The sequence below is a fragment of the Bufo bufo genome, chromosome 1 (assembly GCF_905171765.1).
Source record: "Bufo bufo chromosome 1, aBufBuf1.1, whole genome shotgun sequence".
In the NCBI taxonomy this organism is placed as follows: Eukaryota; Metazoa; Chordata; class Amphibia; order Anura; family Bufonidae; genus Bufo; species Bufo bufo.
In genome coordinates, this window is record NC_053389.1 from 607,340,833 (window position 1) to 607,365,196 (window position 24,364).

The following is a 24,364-nucleotide window of genomic DNA, read 5'->3' on the forward strand; positions in this document are numbered from 1 at the left end:
ATACGGACATACGGAAACGGAATGCACATGGAGTAACTTCTGGGTTTTTTTTGCGGACCCATTGAAATGAATGGTTCCGTATACAGTCCGCAAAAAAAACGGAACGGACTCTGGAAGAAAATACGTTTGTGTGCATGAGGCCTTATAGAGTGAAAATTACATTACATGCCTGCATAAACCACGATGAACATTCACCCGATGAACAAGCGTTTTCTCGTCCTTCAGTTGATCTGCTGCACCTTCTTATAGGCGGATTTTTGGGAACGAGCATTTGTACCCGATAATCAGCCAGTAAATAGTCCCATGTAAAGGTGCCTTTAAGGGAAAATGCAGCATGCCCTAAAAAACACCCACCCCATGTCAATGGCATTTCATAAGATCCCGTTCACAGCAGTGCATCAGTGGACTGCTGCCACAAAGCGCCTGTTTGTGAATATTGCCCTATTCATTTTTCTGCATCCAGTTTTCCAAATTACAGACTACCAATTCTGGGTTCACACCACATTCGGGGTTTATGTTCTTTGCGGTCCTTTGAAAAGGAAACAATACAGTTCTATACTAAGCCATTGAGTCCTATTGTAAAAAAAATCTTTTTTTGTGACAACACCTTGTATTGAAAACGCTTTTCAACAGCTAAAAAAGTGCACTACCATATATTGGCCAAATTAGCCAAGAAGTGTTTCCTATACATTTGACTAAGGGCTCGTTCACACGAACGTATGCTGCCCGTTGCTGTATTGCGGACCGCATTTGCGGATCCGCAATACATGGGCACCGTTCCGTGTGCATTCCGCATCACAGATGCGGACCCATTCACTTCAATGCGGAACAAAAGCAAGGAACGGAACACTACGGAAGCACTACGGAGTGCTTCCTGGGGTTCCGTTCCCTGCCTCCGCACCGCAAAAAGGTAGAACATGCTCAATCTTTTTGCGGAACGGAGGGATCGCGGACCCATTCAAGTGAATGGGTCCACGATCCCCATGCGGCTGCCCCACGGATGGTGTCCGTGCATTGCGGTCCACAGCACAGGCACGGGCTTCACACGTTCGTGTGAACGAGCCCTAAATCATAGGTGCATCTGTAGGTGTAGGTGGGTTTATGCTGGGAAGGCCTACCGGTATATAACCTTTATGCACATCACAAATTTATTGTTTTCTGCCCAGTTTCTATTGTTCTTGGCTATCAGAAGAATGTATCCTAATGACGATAATGTGAACAGAGCCTTAAAGGAAGATACTACTTAAATAGAACCTGTCACCGGGATTTTGGGTATAGAGCTGAGGACATGGGTTGCTAGATGGCCACTAGCACATCCGCAATACCCAGTCCCCATAGCTCTGTGTGCTTTTATTGTGTAAAAAAAACGATTTGATACATATGCAAATTAACATAAAAGAGTCATATCTTATTAGGCTACTTTCACACTAGCGTTCGGAGCGGATCCGTCTGATGTTTCATCAGACGGATCCGCTCCGATAATGCAGACGTTCGCATCCGTTCAGAACGGATGCGTCTGCATTAAAACTTAGAAAATTTTCTAAGTGTGAAAGTTGTCTGAGCGGATCCGTTCAGACTTTACATTGTAAGTCAATGGGGAACGGATCCGCTTGAAGATTGAGCCATATGGTGTCATCTTCAAGCGGATCCGTCCCCATTGACTTACATTATAAGTCTGGACGGATCCGCTCGCCTCCGCACGGGCAGGCGGACACCCGAACGCTGCAAGCAGCGTTCAGGTGTCCGCTCACTGAGCGGAGCGGAGGCTGAGCGCTGGCAGGCGGATGCATTCTCAGTGGATCCGCCTCCACTGAGAATGCATTGGGGCCAGACGGATGCGTTCGGGGCCGCTCGTGAGCCCCTTCAAACGGTGCGCTCGAGCGGACACCCGAACGCTAGTGTGAAAGTAGCCTTACTTGTGTGACCAGAGAAGAGTCATATTTTCAAGCTCTGACTCATCTCAGGTTAATTTGTATATGTATCAAATCAGTTTTTTTTTTACACAATAAAAGCACACAGAGCTATGGGGACTGGGTATTGCGGATGTGCTAGTGGCCATCTAGCAACCCATGTCCTCAGCTCTATACCCAAAATCCAGGTGACAGGTTCCCTTTAACAGATGTATAATGACAATATTACTTCATTAAATTTTTTAGTCTAGAGATCCTCTGTAGCTGAAGGGGTGTGCCAGGATTAACACCTTCCTATCCACAGGATAAGTGTCTGATCAGTGGGGATCTGACCACTGGTAATCCCATCAGTCGCGGGAATGAGTGCGCTGTATGGAACAGCACAGTATCTGGCTATCTTCTGCAATACCATAAAGATTAAATGGAGCGCTGGCAGTGTGCATGTTCAACTTCAATTCACATGGTGACAACCCCTTTCATTCAGTTTTATCTGATCACAAGGCTGCAGGCCTCGTCATAAATTAGGCACACCACCAGCAGTCCATGCTTATTTCTTTCCCCAGGGACTCGTCTTCTCGAAGTTGTTGCAGAGACCCCTCATTCATCTTGAGGGTCTTCTTGCTGCCTGTCGCTCTGTGAGCAGGTAGTATCTGCATGTAGCTGTACAGTGGGCCCCCAGAATGAATTTACTGGTGGGCCCTTGGTACACCAGTCCGACACTGACCATCCCCATTTGGCGAGGACAGCGTAGAAACACCTGTGCGACAAAATTTTGTTGCACGGGCCTATAAAAAGTGTCAAAAAGGGGTCTTGAACCTCTATGTCTTTTAACTGAATACATACAAGCTGCACTACTGACAGATCTGTTCTCTACAGTTCTATGTGAGTAACATGTGACCCTATGTATATCTCATTTTGGTGAGGTGATCTGTGATTAGAGCTACCTGTCACCTTGGGATTTTATTGTAATCGTTTTTCAGCTAGATTGTTGTATTTTCTCCCAGTTACCTGTCCTTGACTTTCCCAGTACGGCATCTTTTAAACTTGAAATTTTTACAAAGCTCCTTAACTATTCTGTTACTGAAACCATTCATTTCAGGCCACAGAACATTATAATGTAATAAAGATGTGTAATATGAAAATCTGCAGCACTTTAATATTAATGTTAGAAAACCTGCACAGATGACATATTACAGTAAACAGAGACACAATTTATAACTTTAATCACTTTAAGATACATATTTATGTGTAACAGTTTGTTCAGAAAGTCTTCATACCCTTTCATTTTTTTCACATTTTGTTATGTTGTGGTCTTGTACTAAAATCAAAAGGAAAAACAAGTTTTCCCCCATCATTCTGCTCTCAGTACCTCATAATGAGAAAGTGAAAACAGAATGTTCGAAATCTTTGCTAATTTATTGAAAAGGAAAAACTAGAATCTTGCATTGACATAAGTATTCAGACCCTTTACTCAGTACTTAGTTGAAGCACCTTTGGCAGTGATTAAAACCTCCAGTCTTCTTGGGTATGAGGCCATTTGGTTTTCACACCTGGATTTGGAGATTTTCTGGCATTCTTCTCTGGAGATCCTCTTAAGCTCTGTCATGTTGGTTTGGAACTGTTAGTGGACAGCCATATTCATGTTTAGGTTGAAGTTAGGAATCTGGCTGGGCTATTTAGGAACATTCACAGAGTTGTCCCTAAGCCACTCCTCTGTTGCCTTGGCTGTGTATTAAGGGCCATTATCTTTTTGGAAGGTAAATCTTTGGCCCAGTCTGAGGTGCAGAGCACTCTGGATCAGGTTTTCATTAATGGGCTTCTGTCATCAGAAATATCCTTATTAAACTGGCTGACTTTAAATATGTTCAAATGTCAGCTGAAGCTAACAGTCTTTATCGCTTCTTTTTTATGTGCCTCTGTTTTTGTGAAAAATGAACTTTTATTTTATGCAAATGAGCCTCTAGGAGCAATGGGGGTGTTGCCCCTACTCCTAGAGGCTCTGTTCTCCCTCCCTTGGCCATGCCTTCATCATGTTGATTGACAGAACCAGGCAGTGTTCACATCATCCTGCCTGGCCCCATCACAAAAACGGAGGCACACAGAAAGAAGCAATAAAGACTGTTAGCTTCAGCTGACATTAGCAAATGTCTAAAGTCAGGCAGTTTGATAAGGATGTTCCTGATGACAGAAGCCCTTTTATAGAGGACCTTTCACCGGTTATGACATTATCATGTACAGTAAATAGCTGGCTGTCACTCCTGTGACAGGTCTTAGAAGGTCTGAAAGATTATCTGCACATTAGTGATCTGACAGCCTCTTTTGGTTTCACTTTGTCTGTGTGTTGCTGGTATGTCCACACCTCCTGTTCAGGTGTGGATCATGTGACCTTTACCCATCCCTATTTAGTCTGACTTTACCCATCCCTCCTTGCTCTGGATAGCTTTATTTGGCTTTGGAAGAGTTGGAGTGTGGGTCGTGTTGAAGTCCTGTTCATCCATCATCCTTAGAAGTTAAGTGTCCCGCTTGTTGTGTTTTGTATTCCCCCCCCCCTCTCTGGTTGTTTACTAGGCCTCAGCGAGACGCTAGTTCCTTCACGAGGGAAGGAACGGGTTGTCTCTGCCCTGTCATTACCTTTAGGGCATCTGAGGGTCACCAGGGTTTTCTAGGTTCCGGTGTATGGGCATCTCTACCGTTTTATAGGTGGTGACCCTTTTCCTTCCCTAGCGGTGAGGCCTAGTGTCTTTGCCCTTCCTTCTTGTTTTCTTTTGGTGTTCTCCCCTATTACTTCCGTGACACTGGCTGTGTAGGGCATACTGATGGCAGGTGAGATTGCTTACTATTTTTCCAATGCACTGCTCCGTTCCCCCGCTGTGCCCCCCGTTCTGGTTTCCTGCCTGGTATGTAAATCCATACCATCGGTACAGGAAGGAAGAGACGGCCATGTTTCTAAAAGGGTGTGTCCTTTTTCCTGGCTATGAGCTGGCCAATCGCAGTGGAGAGTGTTACAGCGAAGTAGAAGGCGAGTTTTTTTTTCTCCCTGGCTGTGACGCTCTCCACTGCAATTAGCCAGCTAACAGCCAATCATTTTTAAAATTCGTTTTCATTTTCTCATTATTATATTCTCTGATTATCGTAAAATGAAAGTCAGGCATCATATAGTACATGTTAATCTCGTTCTAACAAAGCTAGAACCAGTCCTGTACCTCATATGGATCCAAAGATATCCACATTCATTCCTATACTAGATTTATCTCAAGCTAACAGCTCAAGCGGAGTGTCTTTTCTGCTGTAGCTCAGGGGGTATGTCTTTTCTGCTGTAGCTATGGGGGTGTGTACATGCTCTCCCTATCACAGCTCAGGAGGCAGTTGAAGGATGAAACTGAGCATGTGCGGCCTTCTCAGTGAGCAGGACAAAGAAATAAGAAAAAGAACAAAGAGCAGGTGGCGCTATACAAATACATTTTAATACATAACATAAAAGTGGGTATACAAAAATTTTATTTACATGCAATTACAAATGTATTCAGATCCAGGTACTGGTTTGAAAACTGTAGAATATTTTCCGTGGAACAACCCCTTTAAAAGGGGTTCACTGGGATTTTTATATTGATGAGTAGAGAAGTGGAATTCGATCCGAATTTCAGGATAAATTCGATTCGCCTAGAAGCCGAATTTCCTCGTGCTTCGTGTCAGAGAATCGATTTAACCTGAAATAGTATAGAATACAAAAACATTCAAACTTACCTCCTCCATTTGCTCGTAACAGGCCACCAGCCTCCATCTTGCTTGAAGATCTCGGCCGAAATCCCGTGCAGTGCGAGATTACATCATCACGCCAGCTCGCGCCGCACAGGATTTCGACCGAGATCTTCAAGTAAGATGGCGGCGGGCGGCCCGTCGTGAGCGAATGGAGTCGGTAAGTTTGATTACATTATTTTTTTTTATTGTTAATTTTGCACTCAGATGTCGCGATCATGTATGAACGCGGCATCTGAGGGGTACAATGACAGGGACGGCGCTATCGCAGCTCCCTGTCATTGCACCCGCTACTTACAAAAAAATGAACTTTTGTGAAACTCTATTGATGAGCTATCCTTAGAATAGCTCATCAATATCAAATGAGTGCAGGAGCTGGCTGGAAAATTTTAGCCTGGGGGGCAAGCACACTGCACTGGTCCATGTGTAGTGACCCATCCTGAGGCCACATGCACACGACCGTTGTTTTATTCCGTGTCCGTTGTTCCATTTTTCGTGATTTTCTGCGGACCCATTGACTTTCAATGGGTCCGTTGAAAACTCGGCTAATGCACCGTTTGTCATCCGCGTCCGTGATCCGTGGTTCCAGTCCGTCAAAAAAATATAACCTGTCCTATTTTTTTTCATGAAAAGGTCCGCGGACCCATTCAAGTCAATAGGACCGTGAAAAAACGCGGAGGCACACAAGATTGTCGTCCGCGTCCGTTTTTTTCCTATCATTTGCATGGCAAACTTGACTTAGACTTTTTTTTACTTTCCTTCATGTCTGGTGATCCTCCAAAAATAAAGGAAGACACACGGAAACAAAATTGGAAACGGATCACGGAACAACGGAACCCCATTTTGCGGGACGGAACATAACAACGGTCGTGTGCATGAGGCCTTAAAGGGGGTTTTCCGGAAATTAAGAAAATACAATTACTGAAAATACATAAATATGACTTCATTATAAACACTTTCCTAAATAGCTTTCATTATTTATAATGTCTTGTTTTCTCTAGGGGACAAGGATCAGGAGCAATAAAATGGCGGCTCTGCTGGAAGCACAGGCAAAGTCCGTCCTCATAACACGGCTGGGACGGGATACATCAGAGGTTCAGTGCAGTTAGCTAAAGATCTCTCTGACCAAGCGATCAAAAAGGCGTATGCCCCCCAAAATCTTACTAATTTAACCATCACTTCATCCCGCAAAAAATGAGCTCCTACCTAAGACAATCGCCCAAAATTTTTAAAAAACGATTGCTCTCAGACTATGGAGACACTAAAACATTTTCATTTTTTGTTTCAAAAATGCTTTTATTGTGTTAAATGTAAAAAAAGAAAAAAAATATTAGGTATCGCCGCATCCGTAACAACCTGCTCTATAAAAAATACCACATGACCTAACCCCTCAGGTGAACACCGTAAAAAAGATAAAATAAAAACGGTGTAAAAAAGATAAAATAAAAATGGTGTAAAAAAAGTAATTTTATGTCACGTTCATCACAAAAAATGTAATAGCAAGCGATCAAAAGTCATATGCACTGCAAAATAGTACCAATCAAACCGTCATCTCATCCCGCAAAACAGATACCCTACCTAAGACAATCGCCCAAAAAATAAAAAAAACTATGGCTCTCAGACTATGGAGACACTAGAACTTTTTTTTTTGTTTCAAAAATGATATCATTGTGTAAAACTTACATAAATAAAAAAGTATACATATTAGGTATCGCCGTGTCCGTAAGAACCTGCTGTATAAAAATCCCATGACCTAACCCCTCATGTGAACACCGTAAAATAAAAAGTGTGTCAAAATAGGCATTATTTGTCACCTTACATCACAAATGGTGTAATACCAAACGATCAAAAAGTCAATATGCACCCTAAAATAGTACTAATCAAGCCGTAATATCATACCACAAAAAATGAGAATCTCCCTAAGACAATCGCCCAAAAAATGAAAAAAACTATGGCTCTCAGAATATGCAGACACTAAAACATGATTTAAAAAAAAATAATAAACAAAATAAAGTATAGATATTTGGTATTTTCGCGTCCGTAACAACCTGCTCTATAAAAATATCACATGATCTAACCTGTCAGATGAACATTGTACATAATAAAAAATTTAAATGGTGCCAAAAGAGCTATTTTTTGTTACCTTGCCTCACAAAAAGTGTAATATAGAGCAACCAAAAATCATATCTACCCTGGGGCGTGGTTTGCCGGCCGAGTAAGATGGCTGCGTGAGTTGAATGCTCCAGCGCTACTCCAGCGACAGCGGGATTATATACCCCATAACCAAGCACTCCAACACGGCTGATAGAGCGCAGACAGTCCGGATGATGACCAGAGGCAAGCGGTCCATGAAAAAACAGGGGAAGCTAGACTTTTACCTGGGGAAAGGCGGCCCTCCGGGGGATACTTCACCACCTCCGCCATCCCGCCAGCAAGGTCTCGATAAACCAGAGGCCCGGAACAACCCCCTGGATGACATGGCTGCAGACTCACCAGACGCCACGTCTAGCCTGCTCCCACCTGCATCTTCAGAATCCCCGACCGCACACATGAGGCCTGGAGACGCCCGTGGATCTCAGGCGGGGAGTCCACCGAAGCGCTCCAATCCTCCAGCGCCATCTTCAAATTCGCCCATGGCGGGACAGGTGCGGCCGCGACTGCAGCAGGCTGAGGAGACTCCAATATGTGAGGTGAGCGACCACACTACCCTGATTATTCAGGCGATCCCAGCTAATGATCAGCCTGCTTTAAGTAATCTACTAAAGGACATGCTGGTCCTCTTTAGCAAATCCATTCACAAGGACTTAACTTCCTTGGTCCGTCCACTCCAAACAGTTGTGGTGGCCATAGAGGGCAGGGTGGATCATATTGAGTCCAAGATGGGGGACTTTGCTACCTCACACAACCAGCTCATAGATGCCCACAATGATCTGTCAGAGAAAATAGACCGGCTTAACGCAAAAGTGGTTGACCTAGAGGACAGATCACGCCGGAACAATCTCAAATTCCAGGTGGTCCCTGAGGAAATAGCACCTAATGATTTGACCCCTTATCTACAGAGCCTCATGACAGCCCTGATCCCGGATCTCTCTCCCCATGATCTAACCCTGGATAGAGCACACAGGGTAATGAGGCCAAAGCATCTTCCTAGCTCGTCACCAAGAGATGTCCTGGTGCGCGTCCATTTTTTCCACATTAAAGAAGCGTTACTGGCGGCGTCTAGGAAATTGGGCACACTGCCCTCCCCGTAATGCCAGATCAAGGTCTTTGCGGACCTGTCAGCTATCACCCTTCAACAGCGTCGATCTCTTAGTGCATTTACTACTGCTTTAAGGTGCAATAGTATCCCGACCAAGGTCCTGATCCACCATCAGGGTGCCATACATATTATCACCTCTCTAGAATCCGGGAAGAAGCTTCTGGACTCTTGGAACATCACGATGGAGGTCCCGGACCAAGGCCCTTGCTCACCTACTCTCCTGGACTCTGGTTGGCAACTAGTGTCCCAGAAGAGGAAATCCCATCGTTGATAAGGGGTTATGGGATCAACAGGTGTACTGTTTGTCATAGTAGCGCTGTGCAGTCCTTTCCGGCCAAGAGCCGTGGTATATGCCCTACCGAATGATTGTCCTTTGTTAGGTTTTTCATCTGAGTTACGCAGATTTGTTTTCTTTGTATGTTCTGTTACTCAGTACACTTACAGGATAGGCCATTGGCAGGCTTTATTGATAGAGGGAACCCTTATTCGCAATGTTTTATGTCTTAATGGTGCGTTATGCCTCCACAGCGTAGATCCTTCTTCCTATGGTCTTTAAAGTTGTTGCTGTAAACACTAAGGGCCTAAACAGCCCATTCAAAAGGTCTATGCTGTGGAAGGAAGCAAGGGCTCTGGGAGGGGATGTCATCTGCGCAACTGAAACACACCTGCTGAAAGAGGATGCCCATAGACTTAAAAACTTTAATTTCCCCCATGTTTTCCACTCCCATTATACAAAAAAGCAGAGGGGTGTGATGGTTGCAATCAAAGATTCGGTAGTGTTTCAGTTGTCCAGATCTATAGAAGACCAAAATGGTCGATATATTATCCTGATAGCGTCCATAAATAATGTGACTTACACTATGGTCTTTGTATATGTCCCAAATAAGCACCAACTGCACTTTTTACGTAAGGTAATGAACAAGGTGAACGCAGTTAAGAGAGGCTTGGTCCTCTGGGGGGGAGATTTTAACTCTGTATCAGATCCTCATATGGACTAGACATCAAAAGCTAAAGTTCACCCTCAGAGTCTCAACTCCCTTTTGCTGAGAGAAGACCTCTATGATGTCTGGAGGCTCCATCATGATAGAGAAAAAGACTACTCGTTCTTTTCAAACGCCCATCAAACCTACTCCAGAATAGATATTTTTCTGGTTGACCGAAACCTCTTGCGTAATGCCACATACTCCTCCATAGAACTAATCACATGGTCTGATCATGCGCCCATCACTTTGACCATTAGCGAAACTATCAACAGACCCCCCTATTCCCCATGGCGCAATAACACGTTTCTGTTGGAACACCCCAAACACAAGCTAACACTGCAAGAGGGATTAGTGGAATTCTTCCGCATAAATGATGGATCTGTGTCAAACCCCCTCTCCCTATGGAATGCTCACAAAGCGTTCATGCGGGGTTTGTTTATCAAATCTGGACATAGGGCAAAAAAAGACAGAGAGGAGCGCATAACTGCGCTGACTACACAGATCAGATCCTTGGAATCCAGTAACAAAACTAGCCCCTCGTTACTGTAGGAACCCAATTGCAAAACCTGCGCCTCCAATTAAAAGAGTGTCTCCTCTATAAGTATGAGAAGCACCTAAAAACAATACATGCGTCCTATTATGCGCAAGATAACAAGTCAGGGAAATTACTAGCCCGTAGACTGAAGGAAATAACTGTCCCCCGAAAGAGATGTTAGAGGCTACAATAGTCACCATACCTAATACTGACCCCCCTTCGGATGATACAAAGAAATATCGCCCGATCTCGCTTCTGAATACTGATACAAAAATAAACGCAAAAATTCTGGCAAACCGCCTGGCCCCTTACATCTCAACCCTCACCCATGCAGACCAAGTGGGATTTGTAAGAGGCAGACAATTACAGGACAATTCCAGACGTACATTAAATATACTAGACTACGTGCAGAGATCGAAAATCCCTGCTCTGCTGGTCACCTTGGATGCCGAGAAGGCGTTTGACCGCATTAATTGGTTGTTTGCCTTTGCGGTCTTATCGAGGATGGGATTCTCTGGGGCCATCCTGGCGGCTATCAAAGCGTTATATACCCAACCCAGCGCAAGAGTTTGGGTTAACGGGGCGCTTTCAGACCCCTTTAACATTTCCAATGGTACCCGCTAGGGTTGCCCTTTGTCTCCCTTGATATTTATACTGACGATTGAGCCGCTAGCTCAGGCCTTGCGGCAATGCTTGGAGATAACGGGAATTAGTATAGGAGATAAAGAACACACGGTTAGCTTATATGCTGACGACGTTATCCTGACGTTGACAAACCCCCAAACATCTCTCACAGCCGCTATCGACATTATATCTCAATTTGGAGAACTCCCGTTTTATAAACTTAACGCCGCTAAATCCCAGGCCCTCCCAATAAATATCCTTCCTGCCCAGGTGGAGACACTTAAAGATGCTTTTGACCTGGACTGGCAGGATAGCCAAATCGATTACCTAGGGATAAAGCTGACAGCATCATTCACGAACCTGTATGCCGCGAATTATGTCCCATTCCTAGAGACAATGGAGAAAGACCTCTCCAACTTGGCCAAATATGAGACGTCTTAGGTGGGTCGCATTGCATCTTTTCAGATATTTGTACTTCCCAAACTCTTATATCTGTTCAAGGCGTTGCCTATCACCCCACCAACCAGTTTCTTTAGGAAAAGCACCAAGCTGATCAATAAGCTAGTCTGGAAACAACACAGACCTAGAATAGCAACTACGATAATGCAAAGAGCCAAGCGTCGGGGGGGAGAGGGAGGGGGGTCTGGGCCTCCCGCATATTTACGATTACTTTCTGGCCTCACAAATATCCCAATTGAGAGAATGGTGGATGGACAACCACTCTAAACAATGGGTCCATATGGAAGCAACACTATCCTCTGTAAGTAGCCTCAAGTCCCTTTTATTGGCGGCTCTCCATCCAGCGTTCAACCGACCCCCCGCTCGACGCTGGTATCCATGGCACTAGAAAACTGGTCCCAATTTCACAAATTGTGTCCTCAGGTGTCCGGACCCTTTCCACCCTCCACACCCATAACAGTGCTTAACCTTCTTATACCCAATATCACGGTCTCGCCCTGGGTGGCAAGCGGATTAGACCTTCTTTCAAAGCTGTTTGTGTCAGATACCCTTTGCTCTTTTGAACACCTGCATAAGCAATTCCTGATACCAAACACAGACTTCTATAAGTATTTGTGCATTAGACACTTCTTCACAGCTAACTCCCCGTTTAAGCTAATGGGCAACCAGGAATTGTTCAAATTCTGGTCACTTTCCTCACCATATTGCACACGCCTCCGTCCTTTGTACATGATGCTCAGAGACAAAGGATCTTTTATTAAAACGACCCCACTGCACACCTGGGAAAAAGACCTTGGATTAACGTTCTCAGATGAAAAATGGTCCTCGGCCTTCACCTTTATCTCAAAAAATCTTAGATGTGCTTTGCATTATGAATCTCTGATGAAAACTACATTAAGGTGGTACTACACTCCTGAGGAAGGAAGAAAGGCATAGCGGCATGACGTAAGCTACGGGCGTGCTGCGGCTTCCCCCCCCCCAGCGCCGGCTCCAGCCCTCGACACATCGCTCACATGCGCCCCTAGATGTGCTGCTGAGCCGCCGCTCCATCGATAAGAGGTCTGGGTTTGACCTGAGAAGCTGTGGAGCCGCGCTGCCGTTAAGCTCCGTTCCTGGTGCTACATCGGTGCAACACTCTCTCCTCTACACACTGCATTGCCCATCCTTAAGCATCCGGAGGCTGCATCTGGGCGGTGAACCTGACTACTTTGCAGACAGGCGGGTGTTTCCTCCTTGCTGAGCAACAGGGGTGAGAGTGACACCAGGATTGTACAACGCAGGCTGGCCACGCTGAGGACCCCAGGAAGATTCAATTTTGAGGATGCTGTGGACTTTGTGACCCAGGATACGTAAGACTCTCTGCCTTATATGATATGCAAGACTGTTTGTCCAATAATACTAGGGATGGAACATATTCTTTTTTTTTTTTTTACAGATGGCGTTTGACTCCCCCCCCCCCATTTTTTTTTCTTTTTTGAGACCCCTGAGCGAAGTGATCATCTGCAGGGGATTAGAGCTGCAAGGTTTTAAAGGTTACAGTCTATGAATACCTGTGCATGTACGCTCGAACCCCCTTAGTAAATAGTAGACACACAGCAACCCCTACACTTTAGGGGGGGCAGGGGACAGGGTAAGGAAGGAAGAAGGGGAAGGAAAAGGGGGGAAGAGAAAGGGAAGGGGGGGGGGGAAATGGCTCCAAAACCGCAGAATAGAAAGTCGGTGGGAACTATATCACCAAAAGGAGGTACAACACGGAATACCCTGACGCAGCTAGATAAATACCTTAAATCCCCGCCCATTCTAAGCAAGACGAGGAGTAACCAGAAACAGCCACCGCAAATGGAGGATCATGATGAAATTGAAAACCAGCTAAACAGGGCAGGAGAAAGCAGTGTATCGGACTCAAACTAGCGGGCATACTGGATGCAGTCAAAATAACTAATCAATCCTTAAGTGCCTTGACAATTACGGTTGCAGCGGTGCAGACCGACATCTCAGTGATTCGAGATTACTTAAATAAAATGAGGCAGCGCATAAAAGAGTCTGAAATACTAACTACAGAATTGCAAAAAGAAACCAATCAGATTAAAAAAAGGATTGAAGCAGTTGAAATTGATAATAAGGCATTGAAAGAAAAAATGGCCGACCTGGAGGACAGATCCCGGAGAAACAATCTTAAATTGGTTGGCTTTTCGGAAGGAGTAGAGCGAGATGACCCCATTAGCTTCATCCAAAAATGGTTACTAGATAATGTAACAGCTGGAGAAGCAGCTTTAACATACATAGTTGAGAGAGCGCACCGTATTCCAATAAGAAAACTACCACCAGGGTCGGCACCAAGGCCTCTGTTAATTAAAATGGCAACCTCAAGAGATCGAGATGATATCCTTAGACAGAAAAGAGAGATACAAACGGTTAAATACAACGATTCCAATATAGAGATATACCCAGACTTTTCTAAAATCACGCAGGACAAAAGAAGAGAATATAAAGACGTAAAGAAGAGACTGATGCATGCTAAAGTAAAATACTCCATGTACCCAGCGAAACGACGTGTTATTTACAAAGATGCGGTTCAATTTTTCTCTAATCCAACTGATGCAGCAGAATGGATGGACTTCTAAAGGCATTCAATAAGATATTCGCAGCGATAAAGGGAGGAGCTGGGGGGGTTGACGGTGGAGTGGGGGGGAAGCCTACAGTTAGAGACCTATGAGTTGCATCCAGCGGCTCGCAGGTCAGTATGGGGGAGGGGGGGAGGGAGGACATTTCCGCGGGGGCTACTGGTACTGCTGGTGGATTTTCGTGTGTGCCTCTTTCCTTCTTCTCTGCGCTGCGCTGTCATAAAAGAAGAAAATGTCAAGAATATTGACATGGAATATTCGCAGGTTTGCGGATAGGATCAAGAGATGTGCAGTGTTTGATTTAGTCTCCAGACACTTACCGGCAATAGTGGCCCTCTTAGAAACACACTTATTATATGAAAAAGTGGCAGCGTTCGGCAGAAGGAGATGGGCTTTATATGAATATCACTCCTGCCACTCCACATATTCTCGTGGAATCAGTGTCTATGTCCATAGACAGGTAGACTACGACCCAATAGAACAATTAATTGACCAAGAGGGTCGGTATATTTTTCTCCACTGTTACTGGCAGGGCCAAAAGAGTATTATTGCGTTCATCTACATCCCACCCCCGTTCACAGCCACTGTGTTAGGCAAATTTATGGATTATGTCTCAATACGAGAGGAGTGCCCGGTGCTGGTGATGGGCGAAATTAAACTCGGTCATGGACATAAAAATAGATAGGATATCCACCATAACCAATTATGAACAAAATTCCAGTTCAAGTACATTACTATATAGAATATGTAAAGAGATGGCATTAGTTGATCTATGGCGGTCCCTCTATGGAAATAAACGAGCTTTTTCCTGCTTTAGTAATACATTCAGGTCCATGTCTCGAGTTGATCTGGCTGTCACGGCTGAGGATGGGGAAAACCCTCAGCCGTGCGGTATCAGCAGATGGAGTCGCTGCAAGGCCAGTAACACAGAATTAGGGAGCAGGTCACCTCCTAGAGCTTCCCTAATCTGACCCTGACTCCTAGCTGCATGAGCCGCCCTTGAAGGTAGGAGGGCTCATGCTCAGGAACCTTGGATCCCTTCTGACCCTCCGTCGATCCCTGAACTAGGAGCTGGGTAGACAGCCCGTTCCTCCTGGACACGGAGGAACAGGAGTCTAAAGTGGCCAAGCTACAAAGGGGAACAGAAACAGAGATATGGCAATGACAGGTAAGTGAGACTGTACCACACTTACCTGCCACAGACACACAACCTGGAACCCACGTGCAAGTGCTGCTGTCCACAAACAACACAAAGGACACCGCACACACAGACATCACACGGGAACCCAGGAAACCATATTCTGCAATAAATAAAGACCACACAAACATCTTCTAAACACCATACATAAACCTATGACCACAAGGGTGGCCTCCACTGGCAGATGGAGTACACAGGAGGCTGCTCCAGCTAACCATGGCTGAAGTACCCCTCAGACAAGTGAAATTCACTGAGGCTTTATAGGCCCAAGTAGCCACACCCACACAGACACACCCAGTGTTCACACACACACAGAAGGGATTTAACCCTTCCAACACCAGGCAAGGGAAGACGGACTCTTAAAGGGGAATACACACATAAACAAACACACTTCACCTGTTGCCGCGGGCAACGGCATGCGTGGCAATCATGTCCTGGGGATCAGCCATAGGGCTGAGACACTGCCACCACATGCACACAACACCACACGTTGCCACGGGCAACCAAGTGAAGGAAAGTGTCACAAAACAAACCACTGGCCGTGACACTGGCCTTCGCCAGCGCCGGGCTTATTAACAGGGTTAGGAAGATGAACTATGAAAGTCATGGTATCTCCGACCACTCCCCGGTCACGGTACTAATTGATAGTTTGAAAAAATCAAACAAAAATAGGATTTTTAAGCTCAACCCCTATTGGATGACATTAATAGGAGATATAGATATGATCAATACAGAAATTGAACTCTTCTGGATTGATAATATTAACTCAACACACATCCATATGGTTTGGGATTCACTAAAGGCCTACCTACGAGGTATATACTCACATCAAATCAGGAAACAGAAGAACTCCTTCGCTCAAACCCCAAAAAAATTAGAAGGGATGATTAATCAGCTAACGCAGATCATTCAGATAAACACCTCAGAAAAACAACACCAACTTAAAAAGGCGCGAGACAAATATAAACAATACCTACATAAAAAAGCTCAGAATAAAATGTTTTTTCTAGGGCAAAAAACCTTTAGTGAATCTGGGAAACCAAGTAGATTGTTATCTACAATAATAAAAAACCAGAGAGGGAGTAATAAAATTAACGGTATCAGGACTGGTGCAGGGAGGATCTTGCGAGACCCCGATGATATCCTAGGGGAATTCACCCTATACTTCTCCGGGTTACACCAGGCGGGGCCTATAGATCAGGGAGAGAAAATAGACCAATATCTAGATGATATTAGGATCCCGGAATTTGATAAACAAGACATCGAATGGCTGAACAGACCGATTCAACTGATCGAGTTACAATCTACTTTGAAATCCATTAAGGGCAATACATCTCCAGGGGTGGATGGTTTTACATTCGAACTATATCGTAAACATGCAGGAACGATTCTTCCCCTACTGTTGGAAGTACTAAACCAATCCTGGACATTGGGTTCTTTACCTCCCTCCTGGATGGAAGCAATTATTACTTTAATCCCAAAAAGGGGAAGGACCCATTATTAACAACCTCTTATCGACCCATCTCTCTGTTGAACACAGATTATAAAATCCTAGCCAAACTGTTAGCCAACAGATTAAAAACTGTAATCCACAAAATCATCCATGCTGACCAAACTGGGTTTATCCCTAAAAGGAATATACAGGACAACATAAGGAGAACTTTTTTAAATATACAGATGGGAGAGGGGGAGGACTGCTCCATCCTGTCTTTGGATGCGGCCAAAGCCTTTGACAGGGTGGAGTGGTCCTTTCTCTGGAGAGTGATGACTCGGTGAAAATAGGTGAATACTTCTCTAGATGGGTTTAGATTTTATATCAAAACTCTGTATCCAGAATCCGAATCAATGGAGAATACTCGTCGTTCTTCTCCTTGACTCGAGGAACACGTCAGGGATGCCCCCTCTCCCCTCTGCTCTTTTCGTTGTTTTTGGAACCTATGGCATGTACAGGGCTTTGGGTATGAAGGAGAAGCCGACAAAATAAGCTTATATGCAGACGACATCTTGCTCTTTCTAAGGAGGGGGTATGCTACTCTACCCAGGCTTATGGAAAACATGGATGATTTTGGACATCTATCAGGATACGAAATAAACTGGGAAAAATCAAAATTTCTCCCATTAAAACGTCCTGTCCCCCCGGGTCACAATTTTCGGCTTAGTATATTGGATCCATCAGACTCTCTGTTATACCTGGGCATTCACATAGGGACTAAATTGGAGCACTACACGAAATTGAACATATCCCCAATAATAAATAAAGTAAAGGAAAAAATTTGAACGTGTTTAAAACTCCCTTTGTCACAAATCAACCGCATCGCTCTTATAAAAATGACTTTATTACCAATGTTACTATACGTACTAAACGCAAGTCCAATAACGATTGAAGACATGTTTTTTAATAAACTGGAGACTCTTTTTAATGAATTAATATGGGGTCGCAAACGGGTTAGAATCAAATTACAATACTTATACAAAGAAGAAGGAGGACTATCTGTCCCCTTTCTCAAAGGATATTATGTAGCTGCACAACTGAGATGGTGTATAAGAAACCGAAAGAATAACTGTATACGGCTAATATTTAGGGAGCACTGTAGACCCTGGGAAGATCTTTTTCATATTCTTGAAACCGGAACTACTGGGAAGAAAACAACAGTAAACCCGTTCAGTAGAATGCTCAGGTGCATTTGGAAATAAGTTAGGCTCATGGTCGGATTATCCCAAGCGGTTCAGTTTACCCCTCTTTGGGGGAATATTACTTTACCGCAAGTTAGGCAGTTAGTGGACACAGAATATTGGGAAAAACAGGGGATACACTTAATTTCACAGGTTTTTCACAAAGGACAGGTTAAACCATTAACCAAAATCCTTCCAGACACTACATCTGGATTTATCGATACATTTCGATACGAACAGCTATGACACGCTATACAGTACACTAAAAAAAAGAATTATTTAAATGTCGCACACAACACCTTTTTAGATTTTTGTTATGATACGACACTAAACACCCCCGCTATATCACATATTTATGCAAAGTTAAAATATGAATATACAAAATCAATCACATTTAAAAGTGAAGTAAAATGGGAAAAAGACCTGCAAAGTATAGAGCCAACCCCGTGGGATACTGTTTACAGAAACATTAAAAAGTCCACAGTTTCCCTAGCCCATACATGGATCCTTTTGAAAATTATACACCGTCTATACTACACACCATTATTAATATTTACCATCTATAAAGACAAAGATCCAAATTGCAATAAATGCCATAAGGATAGAGGAGATTATAAACACCTATTGTGGAAATGCCCGGGTATAAAAGACTACTGGATTAAAATATTCAAGAAAATGCAGAATAGCTCCCCTCTTAAATATGAAGCCTGTATTGAATACGTGATCTTTGGTAACCTCCCAGAGATAAACAAAAATAAAACTGAGCAACTATTCTGGTTTAGGGGTATAGCCCTTGCTAAAATAATAATAGTTAAGTATTGGAGCTCTATGAAATATCCAAGTCAGGAATGGACGGAGTGCATGGATAGGGTAAAGGAGTATGAACACAGTCTTGCTCAAACAGCGGGGAAGAAAGCAGTTTGGTTGTGGATATGGGGCAACTGGAAATGAGAAATAGGCAACACTTAGAATTATGACAGTGGCTCCGCGGAAATGGGGGTTGAAGGGCGGGTTGGGAGGGTAAAGATAAGAGGGAAATTTAGTATGTGATGATACTATGTTGTATTATGTTCTTTTATATCAACTTGGTAAGCTGTAGATTTCCCCCTTTGGAAAATAAAAGCTTAAAAAAGAAAAAAAAGGTGGTACTACACTCCTGACCGCTTAAAGGGGTTATCCGAGTTATTTTTTTGTTCTTTCTATGTAACAGCTTTCCAATTAACTCACTTTATCTCCAGTGGCTGGTTTCTCAGATTTCACTGAGGGTCACATGACCTGTGATGTCAGCTTCTCTCCCTGTTCTGATAAAGGTCGTTTACAAGCCTGTAAACGAGACGTCACTGTGCTGGCCACGCCCCCCTTCACTGCCGTCTACTCTCTGCTAGGATTCTTAACCCCTTCAGCTGCACAGCTCTGCAGGCAGTGAGGAGACAATTCTGGGCACATGATCTGACATACTAGAGAGAGCATTACACAAGAAGGTAGGGGGAAGATCCTGTGTGTATTAGCAGTGTCATTATACAGGTGGGACATGTAGTCCTACACATACAACATGCTGCAGAGTCTCCCAGCACTCAGGGCAGCTCTTGTATCCACTCCCTTAGCAGTGTCATTATACAGCTTGGACTTGTAGTCCTACACATACAACATGCTGCAGAGTCTCCCAGCAGGCATACATGTCACTCAGGGCAGCACTTGTATCCACTCCCTTAGCAGAGCAGGGGGAGGGGCAGAGATTGTTTTTATTGCATGTAAACAAAGGGCCAGAAAAGAACCAGGGAAATGAGGAAAAAAAAATATATTTTTTTGCATAAAACTTGCTTAGCTCAGTTATATATCAGATTTTCAGTGCTATATTCTTTTTTTTTTCATAACTCGGACAACCCCTTTAAGCCACATTTTCCCGGGATCCTCACATTTGTGCTGGAGGGGCTGTGGTCAGAGAGGCACACTATATCATATTTTATGGTCCTGCCCTTTGTTACAAGGTATATGGAAAACCACATTTTCTCTTGCTTCGGACCTAACTGGGTAGCCAGCTCTTGCCTTCTCCCTCATTGGCCCTTCTTTACATCGATCTTGATGAAATACCCCGCGAAGTAAGGGTGGTGCTGGGGCATCTTTTCCTTTCAACCAAATTGGCTATCACACAAAACTGGAAATCCCAGAATGTCCCCAGCTTTGCGGATATTACCCGCAAGCTCAATTCCACTTACATACATGAGAAAATGTTAGCGAGAGCTGGACACTCATCCGCAACGTTTGAGATGGAGTGGAGTTCCTGGGGTCACTCCCTGCTTGCAAAACAATCCCCTGACTAATCCTGTCCTAAACACCTAATATGTGCCTGCCGAACAAGGCAATATTTATGTATGTACCTATCTCATGAATGTACTGAATGTTCTTTTGTTTATTTGTATTGTCTGTTGACTATTCACTGCTGTACTAGTGATGCGGTTGAGTTGGCGCTGCCAATGTGGCTATGTAAAGCGCTGACTGTGTTGCCGCTCATTGATGATTATCACGTACAGTACAGACCAAAAGTTTGGACACACCTTCTCATTCAAAGAGTTTTCTTTATTTTCATGACTGTGAAAAGTGTAGATTCACACTGAAGGCATCAAAACTATGAATTAATGCAGCACGCCAGACCTGCAGGGTATAGCGAAGCGAGGTCACGGTTATAGGCAAGCGAGGGTTGCTCACTGTATTGGAGAACCCTGGGCAGGCATGCGGCAGTGAAGGAGAGGTAGACACAGTTCCTCTGGGGCACACTCTGTATATAGGGACCAGGCCTGATGGTGGATGAGGTGCCCTGGGTGTTACAGGTATTTTTAGTGCCTGGGGCAAGGTCCCTGTTGGATTCGTGACGCCAGTGCCTGTAACGGTGGCACACCGATTTATAGGAGGAATAACTGAGTACTCAGTGGATAAACCAAACGTTGCTTTACTTGGTGAACACAGTCCAACTTTGTACATACAGTTACAGGTGATTGTGATGATAATGCAGTCCCTTGAACAATACTTCACAAGCAGGTAGACTTTGAATAATGGCAGGTATTAATCATGCAAGATACTTGGAGGGCACAACGGTTAATGCTTTGCAGTGCAATGCTGCTCTATCCCCTTCAGCTATTCTAGCTGGCTGGATCCCAAGGCCCGGATGCCTAAATGCTGGCTTTAATCCTTGGTATATAAATCCTCTCTCCAGTATTGGCGCTTGCTGTAGTTTATAGAACCTCTGCCCATCAGGGTACTTATCTGACTTGTATTATCCTTGCTTGGTTGGGAAGCTGCAGGTTTCTCCCAGGAGGTGCTGTCCTGCAACTGGGGTGTCTCGACTGAGCTAATCCTAGCCTCAGGAGCTTCAGGTGGACGAAGTAACTCCTCTAGTCCCCTGGAATGAACTAACCCTCCCCTGTCTGGGCCTTCCTATATATATCTAGGGCTCTCTATCTCCCTCTAACGTCTGGGAGGCTAAACTACACCCTGACAGGCCTGACACCCAGCTAACACAGGGAAATGCATACATATAACATTACAGGTAATAACAACACATTAACCCCTTTTGTGCAGTGCCCACCTTAACCTAGTGGGACACTACATACCACCACGCTATAACGTTGCCCGTCCTCGGCGCAACATGGAGGGGCCCAGCCCGGCTGGATACTGCAGCCTGAAAGACAAAATGAGAACCGGCATACATGGCAAATATCACAGCAACAATACAAACATTAAACTGAAGGAATGGTGAAAAGGGGCGTCGTTCTCTTCTCTCAGGATAATGGAAGGGAACAGGGGCGCTGACCTGGTGCAGCGTATCAATAAACCAGGATAGTCCATAAATGCAAATTGTCCATAATATAACAGTAGAACAATATAAAACGATGTAAAGTTCTTGGAGGCTCAAGGAACAAATATGAGTCCGTACCCAGGCTTACAACAGAGTTAAACAGGGGTTTCCCGTGAGGGGCTACCTGGGCTCATGATGTAGTCCTCAAACCTCACAGGCGGGTGCCCCCTGGTAGAACGGGTAGACCTCCTTAGTGGCGGAGATTCTTCCTGCCTGGACTCAGGAAGGTCAAGGGAGCTCACTGCCTCTGGAACTTCTTCAGGAGCTCTTGGAGGTGAAGTCTCCTGAGACGGGAGACCAACAGGAACAGGAGCAGGAACCAACAAATTCAGCTAAGGCGTGAGGGCCCAGTGGAGCGGCTCTTTATCATGGATCAAGTTCTCCACAGCCTGCATAGGGTCCATAGGTGGAGCCGGCAATTCCTCCTCAGCAGGCTCAGGCTCCATCTCCTCCGCCGCTGGTTCTCCTTCAATACAGGGCTTGAGGCGGTTCCGGTGAACAACTTGGGGACCTTTTCCTTCTCTGGAGACCTGGTATATGTGGGCTGCAGCATTAGGTATGGCAGTAACCAGGTAGGGAATCCTTTCCCATTTGCTGTCCAACTTGCTGGTCCGGTGGTTGTTTTTCAACCAAACCTTGTCTCCAAGAGCCAGGGGTCCCGCATGGGCAGTCTGGTCGTAGTCTTTTTGCTGGCGTTCCCGGACATTCTCCATGCGTTCTTGCACAATCTCCTTGGCATTAAGAAGACGCCTCTGGTGCTCCACTACCCAATCAGTCCTGGGCAGTGGGTTGATCACATCCGGCACTTGTACCCCCAGGGAGTGATCCGCAGGTAATCTCCCTTGTCGCCCAAACATCAGGTAGAACGGGGTGTAACCGGTGGAACAATGGATGGTGTTGTTATAAGTGTACATCAGTTGTGGCAACAGAGTAGGCCAATCACCCCTCGTATCAAGGGGTACTGCTCTCAGCATTTCAATGAGAGTCTTATTCATCTTTTCACAGAGTCCGTTACCTTGCGGATGATAGGCGTGGTCCGGACTTTCTGGCAGTTGTGCAGCAGGCACATCTCATGGAACAGCTGTGACTCAAACGCAGACCCTTGATCGGTGAGGATCCTTTCTGGACAGCCGTAGGGCAGAAGGAAATGTTTCCAGAACGCCTCCGCTGTAGTCTTGGCTGTCAGGTCTTTCACAGGCACTGCTACGACAAACTTGGTGTAGTGGTCAATTATAGTCATGGCATATGTATACCCAGAGCGACTCGGCTCCAACTTCACATGATCAATCGCGACAAGTTCTAAAGGAGCTGTACTTACAATAGGATGGAGAGGCGCCCTCTGGTCATGGCGTTCAGTCCGCCCCACAGCACAGGCAGTGCATTCTCGGCACCATTTCTCGATATCTTCTCTCATCCCAATCCAATAGAATCTCCTCTGTATAGTGGCCTCAGTTTTTTGCGCCCCGAAGTGTCCGGACTGGTTGTGGTACATGTCCAGTACCAGGCTGGCATCCCGACGTGGCAGGAGAATCTGGTAGACTCTATCACAGGACACTGGATCCAGACTCCTTCTGAGCAACAGGCCTCTTTGAAGGAATAGTTGGTGGCGATGTCTCCACAGTCTTACTAGTTCTGGGTCTGCACTCTTCCTCCGGATTCTCTCAGGGATTTTCCCACTGTTAAGGAAGTCTAGCAGTTCACCCAGGACTCTACTTTCGGACTGGAGCTTAATCCATCTTTCTTGATCGCCTCCGGACTCAGGATCATCTGAGGAGGGAAGATCAGCAGCAGGGAGATTTTCAGTACGGATATTATCCTGCTGGGCGAACCTATTGTAGAACGCAGGCATCTCCACTTCTTCCCAGGCATCTTTTAGATCATCTGGGGCCTCTGTAGTGGGAAGCCGCGACAGGGCATCAGCATTATCATTGGAGCGGCCTGCCCGGTACTTCACAGTAAAGTCATAGTTGGCAAGGCGGGAGGCCCATCTTTGCTCCAGTGCCCCTAACTTGGCCGTGTTCAGATGCGCCAGGGGATTATTGTCCGTGAAGGCAACAAACGGTGTGGCAGCGAGATAGTCTTTGAACTTTTCAGTCACAGCCCACACTAAGGCAAGAAACTCCAGCTTGAAAGAACTGTAATTCTGATCATTCTTTTCAGCTCCCTTCAGGGATCTGCTGGCGTAGGCAATTACCCTTTCTTTGTTGTCTTGCACTTGAGCCAACACGGCCCCCAGGCCTCTTTTACTGGCATCCGTGTAGAGGAGGAACGGCTTCTGATAATCTGGGTAACCCAGAACAGGGGGTTCCGTCAACTTCTTCTTTAGGATTTGAAAGGCAATTTCCCGTTCTTGGTTCCATTCCACAGGAATAGGGGTTTTCGGGCTCTTCTTTGGATGCCCCCTCAACAGTTCCTGGATGGGATCCGCAATTTGTGCGAAGTGCGGGATGAAACGCCTGTAGTACCCTGCAAAACTGAGAAAGCTTCTCA

General features: G+C 45.1%; 1 long non-coding RNA gene across 1 annotated transcript in view; it reads left to right on the forward strand.

Moving 5' to 3' along the window:
• LOC120985598 overlaps positions 1-24,364 on the forward strand; it is a 241,685-nt gene that overhangs the window by 72,192 nt on the left and 145,129 nt on the right. Inside the window, exon 3 of the long non-coding RNA XR_005775558.1 lies at positions 564-570. This is a non-coding gene — a long non-coding RNA (uncharacterized LOC120985598). The remainder of the gene's footprint in view (positions 1-563; positions 571-24,364) is intronic.